The sequence below is a fragment of the Centrocercus urophasianus genome, unplaced genomic scaffold (genome assembly GCF_019232065.1).
Source record: "Centrocercus urophasianus isolate 14NV4802_14NV808 unplaced genomic scaffold, USGS_Curo_1.0 seq_18, whole genome shotgun sequence".
Classification (NCBI taxonomy): Eukaryota; Metazoa; Chordata; class Aves; order Galliformes; family Phasianidae; genus Centrocercus; species Centrocercus urophasianus.
This window is the reverse complement of record NW_024884733.1, coordinates 23,271,008-23,283,795: the sequence shown is the minus strand read 5'-3', so window position 1 is coordinate 23,283,795 and position 12,788 is coordinate 23,271,008. Positions and strand designations below refer to the sequence as shown.

The following is a 12,788-nucleotide window of genomic DNA, read 5'->3' as shown; positions in this document are numbered from 1 at the left end:
CTGTTTTGCAAGTTCAAGTATTTGTTATATGAAGACAAGGAATAGTGTTATGCTTTCTTTCTGGATTGTAAGGTTCTTAATATGATGCATTGAATCAGTTGGATAGGATTTTGGGGGAATTGGGGGAATTTGTAAATTGTAAAGTTACATGGATTACAATAAATGATCGCAGGTAATGCTGAATGAGAGAATTATGATGGAAAAGTGTTAAGAACAATGAAGAGGAGTTGTTTTATTGTTTATTTATTTTCTTTTGGGACTCCAGAATGAGCGAAAAGGGGATGAAGTACTTACAGCTATGATAATACCTTTACATTCTTCATCTTATTAGTGATGATTAAATGATCTAGAAGTAAAATGTAGTAGGGAAAGAAGTAATGTCCCAGAAATGCATGCTTAAAAAAGACATGGAAAGTAAGAAAGGAAAAAAGCTTAGGGATGTAAGAGGTACTTCAGGATAGTGTCTGCAAAAGGGGGATGGTAAGTGGCAGAAGAAAAAAGGTGGATTGGAGTGGGTAGAAGTGACAAAAATGCCCTAAGCTCCTGTCATTAACAGGACACTGGCTTTCTCTTATTAAGAGCAGACTTCTTGTAGAAAGGGGAGTGGATGCTAAATTATGCAGAAGAGTGAAGAAAGAGAAGATGAAATTTGTAAAAAGACAAGGAGTTTCTATCTTGAGAGAATTAAACATCTTGTTGTTAGACAATGGATTTCAGCATTTCAAAAATCAAAACAGCACATGAAAAAAGCTCACAACTGACGAGAAACCTAGGGACTACTTATTTTAAAAGTGTAGAATGAAACTGTAAAACAATAATCCTTTGTGTGCTTACTGCATCAGTATTATCTGTGTGCTTGTGTTGTGCCTCTCTGCCCTGTGATTCAGTGATCAAGTATGGAGCCAGTGCCAAGAAACTGGGGAGGAGGGAATACTTTGTTTTTGATTAAACCAAAAGGTCTTTTTGAAACTTTTCAGCTGAGATGGAAACTGTGAAAATGTATACGCAAGAAGCCTCACACTATAATATTGTATTTTAGGTAGCTTGAAGAATTTCTTTGTTTGCCCTGATGCAATATTCCTACTGCTTATTGTCTTCATAGTTTGTTGGTTTTTTTTTTCTGGTCCTGTTAGTAGATTTTAGTACGAGAGTTAAAATGTCACCCATCTCCTTCCTGTAACTTGAGTGAGTGTTGCTGTGTTTTTGCATTTTTTTGGACATGAGGTCTTACCTTTTTAAACAAAACAAAGCAGCAATCCAAGACTCAGTGAGCTCTAAGGAGCTTTGCAGTTGGACTTGATGATCTTTAAGGTCTTTTCCAACCTGAGCAATTCTATGATTCTTTCTTGGTTTAGTTGCTCTCTTTTATTTATTTTTTTTAAAGACAACCTTTTTTTTTTTTTAAATTAAGGATGCGTATGAATTATTTTTTTTCTTTTCATTTGAGAATGGAAACATCGACAATTTTTGAACTTGTAAAGATCCTACTTCTGGGGAGGTGTGAACATGACAGTCTTCATTTACCTCCCTTAGTGTGGGATGCATGGAGACATTATCTTCCACTTAGACTAAACAAATTGGATTTAAATTGGAGTTGTGTATGTTTTATGGTGTTGAAATCACATTTGTAACTGTTTAAAGTGATACAGGAAGCTGCCACTTATAAACATTGTACTGCTAGGTTTCAAGTGCTCAAAATCAAATTGGTGATGAGATTGCTGTGGAGGAATTTGCCTGCAGTAACAACAAACAAAGTGTTTGATGGGATCATGAAGTCTAATCTTGCCAATAACTGGTTTCCTTCTTTTGCACATGAATTGACCTTTGTTGTGGTCTTCCCCAAATAGCAGTTTACTTTTTTAATGTATTGGAGCTCTGTAACCTATTTACTGGGCTTATTCAAGGCCAAGTGATGAAATGCCACAGATATTCTGTGAAATCTAGATGATTGATGTAGATAACACAGTGATTTCTTTTAGGTCTTCATCACTATGAAATTGTTCTTCAATTAATAATCCAGTAACTCTTAAGCCTGCTACAAGTGCTGGTTTGTTGCTTCTCGAGTGTTGTTCCTCTGAGACCAATCAATTTACAGTAGATTTTAATATTTGAGGAAGCAAAAGTTAGGAATTTCTGTGTGCTGTAAAATTTGATGGCTTAAGAAGTTTTCTCATTCAAAACCTTCCGCTTCGACATTTGGAGATAAGAATGACAATATACATGTATTTTAAACTTTGTATGAAGGGAATAAAAAAGAAATCCCAAGTGTGTCCTTTTTGAATTGTTTCTGATAGTATATATTTAAGAGAAATGATCTATTAGTGCAGAAATTCCTAATCTGCTTGGCCCTATGTGATATGGACTTTCAGGTATGTGAGGTTATTACATGTGTGGTAACTGCTGTCCTGATATCCTGTACATAAAATCTAATAAGATCAGATTTTTTTATATGAAGAACAGCATTCTCTGCTTATTTTTTCTACCTTTTTCCATATCAGCATTTCTGTTGTTACTCCTTCAGCTGTTATTTCATTTTTTTCCCCAACAGATATGGTGATGTGGGTACTGCTTGGCATAACACTTTAAGAGGAAAGTCAGTTTAATCAAAGTTAAGGTGGGGTTATCCCATGTTCACTTCACTGTAGACGTTGTGTGTATAATAATATATTAAAAGAAAAAACAACCTCACAAAAATCTGTTTTCTATTTAAAATAAACTCTTAAAATGGCCTTTGTGCCTTCCTGCTGTGCTTAGCTTTGTTATTCCGTGTTTGAAGCACAGTATAATTTCAGTGAAACCAGCAGTTTAGTGCACCTGGAAATGTGATGACTTGCAGTTCTTTTCTCACATAGCTTCCAAGAATCAGCTGACAAAAAAAGCATTTCTGTATCTTGGAACAAGAAAATTGTATATTTTGAACATCTGTTTTTAAAAAGCTTCTACTCTCAACTGTAGGGTTTTCTGTTTTCGTTTTGGTGTATAACTTACACAGAAGATTGTTTGGTTTGACTTTAGTTTCTTAATGGAAATATGCATTTAGTTTACACTTTATTCCTGTATTTTTTTCTGTGTGATGTCCTGTGGAAAGAAAAAAGTAAAAAAGTAAGAAGAATTCAAACTGAGAAAAGTGAGAGAGGCTTTGTAATTTTTCTTCTCTGTTTCTGTTGGAAATGCCATTTAAGATGGAATTCCTGGTCGAATGACCATGCACTGCCTCTTGACAGTTAGCAACAGTCCATTATTTATGTCTTTTGCTACTTTCTAAACATTAACTTAGTTCTTTTGTTACACAGTGTAGTAAATCTCACTACCAGCTGATAAGAACTAAAACACTGGACATTACTTTTGTCTGTTTTATTTTTCCAACTGATTTGCCCTGCAGAAACATTGATGTATCTCTGTTTTTTAAAAAATTAATTTAAATTAGACTGCACCCAGAAATCAGGTGATTCGTTTGCCATTCGTAGGGCCATTTCTTTTCCTTAAACATGGGGCAGTGCTGTCGTATGCCTGTCAGCTCATTTTATTCTACGCTGCCTGCTTTTCAGTGGCTGTGGAACCAGGGCTGCATGTGATGGTGATCGTGTTCATCACATTTACCCCTTCTGTCTTGTATTGGTGATCTACTGTTTTCTTGACTTTTGACCACAATACTGACAGTGGTACACGTTTGACAGCACTTACTGTTGGAATGGTGAAGTTGACCATCTGAAGGATTTTCACTGTTAGGAACATGTATGTGTCTGTGCTTTTATAACATTTTCTCTGTGTTCACATGAACAATCATGTGGGAACTAGAGGTTTCTATCTTTTTTTTTTTTTTTTTCCAATTTCAAATTTTGTCTTAGACAGATGCCTCCTGTATCTGGGTGTCCTGTCGGATATGCTCAGCTCAGTTAGTTAATTCTTGCTGTTGCTGTATTGAGTAGCCTGGACAGCACTCAGAATGGTGCTTCCAGAAGAGCTGAGGAGGAAGAAAGCTCAGAGGTGACAATGACAAGTACTGCTGGTGGACAGGCTTCCACCTGGTGCTGGTGAACTGTGCTGCCCGTTCTCCAGGAAATACAGGAGTTGCAAGTTTCTTGTGCAGTATTAATCTCTTGTAGTAGAAGACAAACTGTGTGTAAGCTTCTGTTTTACGAAGGCTTACAGAAGTCCCTTTTGGAAGTCTTTAATTTATTTTACATTACATCAGGATCCCTTTAATTTCTTGTTCTCTGTATTTCCATCTGTTTTGTGGCTTCCAAGTGACATTTCCATATCGTTGAGTAAGCTCATATGAATGCTGTGTATCTTATGGAAGTTCTGTGCAGCAAAGCATTGGCAAAGATGACCAGCTATTCTTAAAGCATGATTAATAAATCCATTATTATTATTTACTTTTGAATATCTTAATCTCATAGAAAGCAGATGTTTCTTCCCTTTTTGTATGTTTTCTACACTGTAGACTGTGGAATGCTCAGATCTGTAGGTAGTTGTAAACGTGAGATTGCTTTCCATGTAGTGATGTGCACTTTCATCTATTAAGGAAACAAATGCATACAAAGAACTCAACAACTAATACTTAGCAAGACAATTAAGATTCTTAGTTTGCAGAATGCAGAATAATAGTGTTTCTTTGTCACCTCAGTAATGTGCTTCAAAGAAGGAGGATCACCTCTGGCAGTAATATGTGGCCCAGTTTCTGTGCTATGACCAAATCCCAACTGCTTCCGCCAGAGGCTTTTGGGCCTCGTTCACATGGTTTTTGAATTTTTTCTATTAGGAACCCTGTTTAAATTGCAATCAAAGCTGTAGCTGATACTGTGTAAATACTCAAGAATCTCATTTCACAGTGTTCCACCTGTGAAGAAGAGGCTGGGAAGGTAATGGTTCCTCTCATTTCAGTTCTCAAATCTTTCTGTACAGTCTTATTTTCCTTATTTCAAGTCTTCTATACCAAAGCTTCACTGGATTCCCATAGATCTTGCCTATGACTACTCAGGTATTAAAAAAAAAAGCCTTCCTCAAATGCTCCTCACCCCAGCAGTCAATAGCTGTGTCATATACTAGACCTATGGGGACAGACGGTTTCTTGAATTTACCTTTGTTTTTTTTTTTTTTTTTTGGTACTAAGGCAGGTGAAGGCTAGAAATACAAACTATTTCCCGCCCCTGAATAAATTTCTGTGTCTGCATGAGGGTTTTGTGAAAGCAGTTTGAATATCTGTGAATGCTCTATTGAAACATCTGTGACATACATGGAAAAGGTCTTAGAAACTTCAGTGGATGAGAAGACTTGAGCTTGCATTCCAGAAATCTGGTGTTTTTCAGTGATGTTCATTCTTGCCTCCTATTGGTAAGGCATTGCTACAGTTTTAACATTGTACAATTATTTGTTTTGTCGGCAATAAACTCTTTCTAAGAATCACTTTGATCTACCATGATTGAGGCAAGGGGTGGAAAGTTTACAAGTTTATGGAAACCAAGAGTTGGGGTTAAATATGTGAATTGTTTTGACCTCCAATTTGAAGGCAGTTTTTTTGAAAGGATGAAAATGGATACCTCTCATGGAAGTAGCTCTTGGTTTATAATTTTATTTAAGGCAGTTAAGAATCATGGGTTTAAATGTGTTTTCTTTAGTGCTGTTTCATGTCTGGTTTGCAGTTTTGTTCATTCAGCAGAAGGGCCTAATTTTCACATTACTTTTTGAAGAAGGATGGGTGATAGAGTAAGAATATTTAATATAGGGTAAGACTGGTGTAGCATAGATGTCAAACCTTGGACAGAGTGTTTTCTAAATCAATACCCTCTACTTGCTGTTAAAATGTAATATTTTCTCAGTATGTGTGAAGAGATCTATACCTTCCATCCCTCCAGTGTTTTAGCAAATGTAATGGTTAACTGGCCAATTGTCAGTTTCCTAGGCACTAAAGGGATTATGCTAATCTAAAACAATTTGATTTGTTTCATTACTAGTGATTTAATATTTCTAATAGGAAATGCCTGCTTTATTCACTAGAGCATAACAAAGGAATTATTATTGCTGTATTTTAACTGCTTTGGCTGCATTGAAGAAGTTTTAATTTAAACTTAAGTTTTAATATCTGGCCAGAAATGTAGGTGAGCAGACTTTTTTAGGTGGCATGTTCACATTGGCATTGTAAAGTCATGTAGGCAACGTGTCTTCTTTCTAAATAGAATGTAATTACTGAATAAATCAGCTCCTTGAACTTTGTCTTGCGCAGTGAATGCAAGGGGACTAGAAAACTTTGATTTCATTTCATGAAGAAAAGGCTCTATTTCTTGTAGTAGATAATTTTTTTTGTGCTCTGATTACACCATAAAAATCAGAACCTGAGAAAGCAGTAGTGCCTGAGTATTACTTTAGCTGTATGCATGCATTACCCACCTGCCTTACATTTCACAAATACTTACTTTCAGAGGATTCTACCTCTGGATTGGCAGCCTGTGTGCAGATTGCTTAGCATTAATTTGTCCTTAAACATTGCAATTTAAGAGCAAATTTCTAGAGTATATTAATAGTTGAGTGGATGATAATTGGTGTTTTAAGATATCTGAAAGTAGTTTACCATGTATTACTCTATAACAAGTTGAACTGAAAATTGCATACATCTTCTAAATGTGTGTTTGACAAGCAATTAGTCTGTCATGAAATCATGCTGGGAATGTATGAGTAGGAGTAAAATGAAGTAATTTATTTAATTTGAGAACCAGCGTCTGCAGATTCTGTGACTGTTTTGCAAGTGAACCTTAATGTGAAAGATTGGACCACAGTAAGCTAGGAGTCATCTGGAAGCCACCAGGCTTCTAGAGTGGGGTATTCTGAAAAATGATATAAATGTTTTACTACTGAGTATCTTAACTGTTCTGTCCAAGTTTTATTTCAGTGCACTATCTAATCCTGGAAGACCTGGTTGGTGCAGTGCCAGAAACACAGCCTTGTCTGAAACGTGGTCTGAAGCACTGTAGATGAGCTCTCTGCTGCATACTTGAGCTCTGCATTTTCTGGCTTCCAAAATAAGCGTAATGTTGCATAAATATTCTTTATTATTGATTATGATTAAGCAGTCTGTTGACTGCAGTAAGAGTAATTTGGAATCTGTCAGGATGCTTTGTGGTGTTGTGCCTTTTTCAGTAAAAGCAACCTCATTCTGTATGCAGCGCTTCCAGGATTTTTTAGAATCCTGTTGTGTTGTGAGATTTCATCCTGTCTTTGTAAGACTCACTGGGAACTAGCATGTCATAACAACAAGCAGTTTTAAAGTTGAACAAGAAGTATATTATCTTCGAGTAGCCATCCCCAACCTTTCCCTGGTAGTGTTGCCATTCAAATCTACATAAAACTATTTGGAGAGGGATAGAAGTGTGGGAGCTCAGAGTACAGATTTTTTTCAGCCTCAGCCTTTGTTTTATCTGTCTTTCCTGTTGTCTAGCTTAGTGTTTCAAGGAGTAACAAAATATGCTTTGATATCAAGCATAAGCTTTTGTTTCTGTGAAGTTAGGATATGAAGCTGTATAGCATAAAAATGTGTGACATTAATCAGTATAATATAGTATAATATAATAATATATAATAATATACTATATACTAGAATATACTATATACTAGAATATACTATATACTAGAATATACTATATACTAGAATATACTATATACTAGAATATACTATATACTAGAATATACTATATACTAGAATATACTATATACTAGAATATAATACTGCATAATAATATAGTATGATATCAGTATAATCAATACTGATCAATATAAGCTTCTTTACTTATGTGCTCATGATTTTTATTTTCATTACACCATATAAATGCATCCATTTGTGAATCTGTTATTGAGATTGAGCTTTATTTGTGGAATTATGCAGTGACAGTGTACAATTAAAGGACCGTGTAAAGTGTGGTTTTTTTCCCCCAGGATTATTGAAGTATATCTAACTGTTGAAAGGCTTCCTAGTGCATTTCAGCATATTGTATGAGCTACAGGAACAAGTTTGTTGAAGCCACCAAAGAAGTGGGGAAAAGTGGGAAACCACATCTAGAGTGCTAACTGCAAACTATTTCAACGCTCGCTCTCTTGCTGATGATGTGAATCATCTGTATGAATATATTCATGTGGCGTTTTTGATGAAATGCTAATTTTTTGCTTTATTAGTAATTCTATTGTTTGACAGCTTTTCATGAAGTATATTTGTTATAAAGAAAGCAAGCTGAAATAAAGCAGAATGCATAGAAAGACATTTCATTGTAGTTCAATTACAGCTTTTGGTTAAATTTTAACCACGATGGGGACAAATGTTGGCATTTGGTAAGAACTGTGGGTGTAAGGCAACGTCTAGCGCTTGGAAATACTTTGAGACTCGCAAAGCTGGGGAAATGCCAGCAAGCATAATGCAAACTGCAGGAAAATGCTCACTCTTTTCTATGCTTTGTACAGCCTGAGAATGGTAACAAAGGTAGAGTTTGCTCCTGTTAATTTACTGCAGGGGCATAGTAAGTAATTGTTAGGAAAATTTAAATATAAATATATTCATTCAAAAATCCAAAAAATGGTAGTTGTAACTTGAGCCAAAAGCAGTCGTTACTTGTTGAAGTAGTGGTTTTAAAGTATCTGTGTAGGAGGCTGATGCTGAATCTTGTCTGCAAAAGTGTCTGGTCTAAAATAATTTGTATTTGTGCAGAACATTTTACAGAATTTCACATCTAGGATGGCAGATTGCTCACATACATGTAACAGGCAACATCAGGCAGTTGTGTGAAGTTGGGTAGAAGCCATGTTTCTTTGCTTGGGAATCTTGTGATACACTCCCAGTGTCTTAGTGCAGAAAGAACTGCACTAAAAGTGATAGAAAGAAGTGATTGTTTTACAGCTGACTTCAGTAAACCTTCATTTTATTAATTCGATTTGCATGCATTATTTGACAAGTACTTGCTGTATGGTTTTGTCAGTGTTGGTGAGTAAAACTTTTCCTGTTTGCTCCCAAATATTCCACTGTCTATGGTTATAATCAGATCACAGGAGAAGTTCCTACATGCATATAATTTTTATGGAATTGACTGCACTTATAGCATTGGGAGGTCCGAACAAATATTTTTGAGGTAACTGCATCTAGCATTATCTGTTAAAAACATGGCAATGGCAAGATCAGTTCTGTTGGAAAATGAAAGATTTTTGTTGATTAAAAGTCTGTAGAAAAGCATTATGAAAATGGTTATTGTTACTACTGAAGTTTGCAGATAGCAGTATCCTGTATTTCACTGTAAGAAATATTTCTGTGGCCAAAATGAACAAATAAATCCTGATACTATTCCATTTTTCCTTTTTTTTTCCTTTTTTTTTTTTTTTTCTTTTCTAAATTCAGCAATCTTGAGTGATAGGCAAGTAGGATGAATTGATCAAATACAGGAAGACTTACTGACACTGACATTTTCAAAACACAGTAGTTAAGAATTTTTTTTGGTACTAAATGCTTGTTGTGTCTGCCTCTACAGTGAGGCTTGGTACACATGATTTGGGGTTCTGTTCACTTGTGTTATCAGACAGAAAAAATAAATCTATACAGGATTAAATGATGAAAGGGTCAATCAAGTATTTAAATATATATGTAGTGTGAAGCAACAAAACCAGTTATTGTTATATTTCTAAACGTGCTCCAGAAGTCTGCTAGTACCATAATCTCTGAGATAGCAAACTCTGTAGGAAGCAGCATGGGATAAACTTTCTGAATTTGTGGCTTGACAGAAATTGTTTTGATGTCAGAGAAATGTTAAATATATAACAGGATGAAAATGCAAGATGAGTGGGATAGCCACAAAATGCAGAACTTTATATCTGTATTCTCCCAGGCATTTTAAAACAAATGTAGAGTATGACATGTAACATTTGGGAGAGGTGTAATAAATGAATTTATTTATCAAAGATAGCTGAAGTTCATAGAAGGAATTAAAGATATGGATCGTGAGGGTATTATATTACTTAATATGGAATAAAGCAGAAAAAATGTAGTTGAGAAATCCTTTTGTGTCAAGCTGCCGGAATCCCAGAGGATTAGAAGAAAATGCCCTCAGCAACTTGCTGCAGAGATGTTTTCTGGTATGCAGTTTTAGACAGGTGGTCCTGAGTCATACCTCCCGAGATTCATTTCACTCAAGGAAAAGGCCCAGGTTGTTTCCTGAAGAGAATCTGTAATTTTTGCGTTTCGGGCTGGATCCCACCTGCTCTTGGTTTTCATTGAGGTAGAAGTCTGAATGTGGGAAGTTTTAAAGGATCTTTGTGGTAGGGTGTGTATCTGTCAGCCAGAACTGTTGTCTGGAATGGAGACTGGGAAGGGGAGGGGAAAAGAGGTGGCTGAGGAAGCTTTTTTTTCCACATCTCAGCCATTGGGAGAATCTTTGGCTGTGCTCATCTGGGCCTGACTTTAGCACTTAAGGTAATTTATCTAAGCATCACTTGTAAATTGTGGAGTTCATGAAGAGGAAGGAATTCCCTGCCTGGTTTGCGCATGCATTCAGTCAATATGTGTAAACCCCTGTTTCTAAACAGTATCGTTAGCAAATCTGGTCTATTTTCAGTCCTACTGATAACCACTGAGTATTTTAAGCTCAGGAGATAAGTCTCTACTATCTGAAATGATGCAGTTTTTCATCATTTCCTCCCTCCAGAGTGAAAGACACCTTTAGACGTGCTTAATTTTTTTTTAATGGTCAGTACCGTAAGTCTGTGTTTTGAGAGAAGTCATCAACTTTATTATTTCATCAGGTTATTAAAATAGGTTGATCTTGTTTTTTTTTTCCCTCTGACACTGTTTTGTACTAGTGAAAGATAGATTAGTCAATTCTGGATGCATGTGACTATTACAGCAAATATTTCCTTGAGGAAAGGCTTTAAATTTAAGAGTCTGCTTCATAACATTCTTCAGGCACTTAAATTATCCTAGTCTGTAGAGTACCACTGAGTTCCTGGGTTGCCCAAACTTTTAGTGGATTTAATAACCTTTTATTAATCCTATTGCTCCACTGGATTTATGTATTTTGATACTGTAGTTTGGGAACTTGCTGCTGTGAAGCTAACCACCAGAAAAAATTATCGTTACTTTGACCTTTGTAATTGGCACTCGTCAGTCCAGTATTGTGTCATATTTTTGTCTTTCCATTCTCTGAATGAAGAAGATTCTTAGTCATCATTCTCAGTATGACTTTAAACTGTTACGTGGAGCAGACTCAGAGTTATAATAGTGGAACTTCTGGATGTCTGTCTGGTCAGAAATGAGCCAGTTTACATCAGGTTATGCTGGACCTAGTGAATTCTTAAGTAATTTCAGTTCTTAGATACATGACAGTTTCTAAGCAAAATTCATAAATAAAGAATAACTGAATTTGGCTCAAAATTTCCTAAATAAGTTGTGAACCTTGTAGTTGTTTGAATGTTGTCACTGAAGCAATGATTATGTTCTTGCTTCTGTTCATTTGTATGACATTTGAACAATATTACACAAGGTTTGGTACATGGGTAGCATTGCGACACACCTTATATCTTTAGCTTTGGGAAAAATCTTATTAAAACTCTGTAATTTTCCAGTTAAGTGGAGCTTAACTCTTTAAATACTGCTAGCATTAGAACAGACACCAAAAAAAAAACCAACCAAACAAACAAAAGTTGAAGTTGTGGACACAAGTGGATATACACGTGAGAACGGAGCAAGCATGTACTGCTGCTTCCCTGGTAACAACCTGAAGCTGAAGAAATGTTCTGAGCCAGACATGCATCTTTATTTAATAACCCATGTGCAGATTTACTGCACCTGTCATATATTTCACTTGAAGCAGTTTTAGTATCTTTAACTACTGTGTATTAGTCGCACATGCTGGTTTTGCTGCTCAGATGATCCCTGTTTGGAAAGACAAAACTTAATATCTTTGAACATTTGCTCCATCGCAGGGAGCTGATCCTCTCTCAAAAGGGTCTGATGCTGTGGAAGAAGAGCCTGGAATGGTCTTAATGTGTTCACTTATTAATTTGTTTTTAGTCACAACATTCCTGCTATGAAATCCTAAAGTGGATGGTTGTTCCCATTTCTTTGCAATGTCCACCTATAGATGTCATATAAGAACATGAATGTTTAATGTTTATGCAGTATCTGTGTCTGCACTGCCACCATTTGTCATCTACATATTTTTATTTTCCATTTTCCTTAATAAACAATGTCCAGACTGTTTTTACTGTGGTTAATAGAGGTCTTTCCATCAAACCCATTCATAATGCCGCTGCTGTGTTTTCTTAGTGATGTACCCCTTAAATGTTATCAAGTTTACAAAACTGGGGACTTGAACAAATGCATTATTCAGTTCTAAAGAAAATTGCTTGGAACCTCTATCATATTTAGCCCCTCTGATTAGACTTAGAAAAAATGAGCTGAGATTGAGACATGAGCTTTGACTGAAGAAGTGTGGAGATGCCCTGCTGTGCTGTATTTCTTTATTGCTGAAGCAGTTTCTTTTTGTCCAGATTGTCACTGGTCCTGTGGTGCAGGAACCTCTATTTGGTTTTCATATCCTATAGATGCAAAATAAAGGATGTTTTTGTCTCTTGACCGACTTGTGTATCTTGCTGATGAGTACTGGGGCCAATACAGAAAAACCCGAACAAACCAGAACCTTCCATTTTTCCTGGAGGTTTTTTAGATGAACGTGATCAAGAGCTGTGTATGACTGCAAAAACCACACTGATGATAAATGAGACACATTAAAAAGAATCTTCTGGTTATTGCCATATGTGAT

The 12,788-nt window shown here is 35.9% G+C and overlaps 1 protein-coding gene across 2 annotated transcripts in view; it reads left to right on the top strand.

The window, feature by feature from the left end:
* Window positions 1–12,788, top strand: part of FAF1 (Fas associated factor 1) — a 142,637-nt gene that overhangs the window by 15,383 nt on the left and 114,466 nt on the right. The window lies entirely within an intron of this gene.